At 45.7% G+C, this 3,889-nt stretch overlaps 1 pseudogene; it reads right to left on the minus strand.

Moving 5' to 3' along the window:
- Positions 1-1,275: 1,275 nt before the first annotated feature.
- On the minus strand, positions 1,276-3,100 carry LOC114504081 (annotated as a pseudogene).
- Between the last annotated feature and the right edge of the window lie 789 nt (positions 3,101-3,889).

Here is a 3,889-nt window from a genome sequence, read left to right on the forward strand (position 1 = left end):
CTTTTGTTATGCTTCCATTTGTAGAACATCTTTTATCAATATATTGGATCTCTTCTCTCTGTTCTTCGAATATTATCAACCTACCATTTTTATCATTTCCTTCCATTTTCTGGGAGAAATTTTCAGGTTTTTGTATCGTTGATTTGATTTGCTTGACATCAGTTCTGTTCTACACGGACTCCAACAAAGACTTTCATCCTGTTACTACAGTTTAAAAAATGTCTTTCAAGTTTTTTGCTTGTTTGTTTTCTGGGGGGTTTGTTTGTGTATTTTACCTCATTCTGCTCTTACCTTACTCTCTGCAGTTTTTTTTCATTCTGCTATGAAGTGACCTCTCCCTGGATCTCAGGATGGCAGACAACCTGGCATAGATCGCCCACGGCCATGCTCACTGTCACTTGTGTGTTGGTAAAAACCACCCTCTCAACTGTGTACAGTGCCAGAGCAATTTCTGGTGCCCCGGAAGTGTGCATCTGGCACTGAAATGGAACACCCTGCTCCCCTCAGTGTCTCTGTTATAGGAGAGGGGACACAGGAGGCCTCCCATTGTTTCATCAGGTGCCATCCCTGAAAAACTGTCCTTCTCAGCCAGTATCATTTCCAGGGCTCTTCCTGTCTCTGCTTCTGTGTATCAGTTTCTGTTTCCTGCCTCTGCTTCTGTGTAATTGGTTTCTGTTTCCTGCCTCTGCTTCTGTGTAATCTGCTTCTGCTTCCCGTCTCCGCTTGAGCTGTGTCTGAAAAGTCATCATCCCAGGATGCACATACTGCTGTCCGTGGCCTTCTACCCATGGCCTTGTTCTGCGAGAGGCACCGTGTGGGGGAAGGGCAGTTGAGAAATAAGGGACAAGGTCTCGGCTGTCTGAAAAGATGAGAGAGGGTGGCTGCCCAGTTTTCTGATTAATGTGGCACTTTAAAAACAAGCAGCGAAGATGAGTCGGACCCTCAAGGTCAGCGGTGTCCTTCTCGTCCAGAGGGTAGACTGCGTGCAGGCGACTGATAACACTTCATCCAACTGCGACAGGGTTCAAGTTGACAACATACCTGTCTTTGTCCGGCATATGCAGTTGAGTCTTGTCCTTATGTTTTTTAATGTAGAAAAGAAATCTATTTCATTATAAGCACTTGCACAGTTAGTCATGGAGTGGAACAGGCCTGCTGGTCACACTGATCACCCCAAACAGACACGGTATTTTTTTCAAAAAGCAAATTTTATTGAGGATTGATTTAACTTAACTTTTAAAAACACATACAAGACATCGTTTCACTTTTCTGTACTTAATTGGACAGTCTATCTAGGGTATAATGGTCAGGTAAAAACATACATCTTTACAACTTGGTGGTCTCAAGTTTTTTTTTTTAACATTTCACAGAAAGGAAAGACTGATGTGAAAACAGCTCAAGAAATATACTAACGAGCAAAAATATATGGAGAAAAGGGATCACATGGTTTTAAACTAAGAAGTGGGAGGAGACTGGCCTACATAGCAAAGTGTGCATCCTGACAAATCAGGTGTGGAGATTTTAGAGTAAGAATTTACGTGACTTGAATCTTCGCAGTAGTTGTCCTTTATGGCTCAGACACCTACCTCACTTAGCTCTATTTTTCACTTCTAGCCTTTACTTAAATGAGTCTGGAAAACATGGGGATATAGTATAAAAAAATAAAATAACCACACACAGTCTTCCCTTTTGGTGGCTACTCTAAATCTTTGTTACCAGAAAATTCTGGAAGTAACTTTAAAGGAGAGTCAGGATGTGGCATTACTGAATCAAGCCCCCAGTTAATGTTTAGCAAGCACCCTCCGTCTGGGCTAGTAGCAGTTTTGATGGTGCCTGTTACAGAGGGAGAGCTGAGCAAAGTCTGTGTCTCCAAGTCAGAGTCAAGTCAATATCAGGGTTGGGAGGAAACCAAGGGGGGTCTAACATCACAAGAAGTGCAGACGTAACTAAGTCTCCTGTCCTTCTGGATCCACACCTCCTTCAGGGTCGTTGTCATTACACATGCTCTTTGCCATCTGTCACACTTGCATGGTATTTTCTTCTGACACAGAACAGATCATTTGAGGTTCATTGGGATTCTAGGAGATATTAGGTATCTCGACAGTGTGACCGCCACAAAAGAACAATTCTGGTGGCCTGTCTTCTGCATCTTCCGGGGACTCTTCTTCTCCACTTTTACTCAAACCGCAGACATTCAGTCTGCCATCACTACCACTGGAAGCCAAAACAGTCTCATTCTGAGGCAACCACTGAACCTGGAATGCTTCATCCTTATGCGATTCCGAGGGATGCAACTTAAATTTCAGATTTATCAGATTCTCGCGGTCTTAGCAGCTAATCCTGTGGCGAGACTGAACGCACTGTAAGGATCGAAAGAAAGGCAGTTTGCTTCAGCAGCGTGAGCGTCAGCGGAGCAGCTTGGTCTGGACATATTCTTTGAACGAGTGTCCCAGATCGTAAGGTTCTGATCCTCAGCAGCTGATCTACCCAGAGACTCGTGGAGCAGGTACCACGAAACACTCCTACAGTTGCATCCTGGGAGATGGTCTTTGCAACCACAACGTTTCCTTCCTCTGGAGCAGCACTGGGGGCCCGTGGGCAGATGGCGTGGTCCTCCGAAGCACTGAGTGCGTGCCCTCTGACGTTTGGGTCCCAAGAAAGCCCATAGCCTTCCTTGGGATGTCCGTGCAGATGCAAATCTGGGCTGCACTTTCCAGAAGGATCTGGTTTAGAAGGACACTCTGGATCATCAAAAACAAGAACATGGCCAGAGGGAGTCTCTGCTGCAGTGATGCAAGGGTTGTGTGGCGTGCGTGGTGCCCTGTTCACTTCTCCTTTGTGGTTAGTCTTGATTTCTGTTTCAGCGTTCCCACCCCAGAGCCCAGACCTCCACATTCTCTGTTCTCACTGGCAAGTGTGAAGCATTGGACTGAGCGTCACCATTGCTAGGGAGCTGCGCCCTGGCTCTCACGGGGTAGTTTCGTTCATCAGACATGTGCCCCTGGGACAAGGTGACAAATGCTGGTCTGGTTACATCTGGAAGCCACTCTGCAGTTAAGCTGGGCTACTCCAGGGAAGGGGTCATCGTCAACATATAAAGAAGAAGGGTGCTCTTTTTCCATATTTTGTACTTTTTGTCGATCACACCTTCTCCTGCATCACAACGGCTGCTCCGTGGTCCACCACGGCAGCCCGGCAAGCCAGGGGGATTCGGGTTCTAACACGGCGGGAGGGGGGAGGCTGTCGGTCCTCACTCCTGTCCTTTTTGAAACTGTTGTGAATAGCTTTCTTTACCTATTTAACTTGTAATATTATTTGCAAGTTAGAAGGCAGCCTATCATGATCTTAATGGAGAAGTCAGGGTTTTCCAAATTCAGGGGTAATTAACAAGCCCAACAAATGTCACAGTCATTGTACCATTGGCACGGGCACAGCGAACAAATCTGAACTGAAGCAGTGTCCCTGAGTGGAAAGGACGCCGGTGGCAGAACACGCACAGTCACGTCCCCCACCCCTTTATTATGTGACCGTAAACAAGTCACTTTACCTTTTAGCATCTGTTTATTTTTTCATAAACCAAGCAACTTGCTTGGTCTGAGGACCTCCCACGGGTGTAACGAGGACCCAATGATTTAACACTTGCTAAAACTCCTTGGAGTCATTAACACTCTAGACCCAGTTACGTCCCTTGACCTTGGCAGCAACCGTAGGGCACTGAAATGGCTGCGCGGAGTTAACTGTGCTACCGGGTCACAGTAGTGATTCATTAACTATTTATTTCTGGATTTTTAAGCCATTACAAATGTAGGTTTTGGACACCAAAAGTCAATGGTAATTGTGAGTGCTTTAGCCTGTGTCACTAAAAGAAAAAAGAAAAACAGGCTTTTGG

This window comes from Phyllostomus discolor, chromosome 8 (genome assembly GCF_004126475.2).
Source record: "Phyllostomus discolor isolate MPI-MPIP mPhyDis1 chromosome 8, mPhyDis1.pri.v3, whole genome shotgun sequence".
In the NCBI taxonomy this organism is placed as follows: Eukaryota; Metazoa; Chordata; class Mammalia; order Chiroptera; family Phyllostomidae; genus Phyllostomus; species Phyllostomus discolor.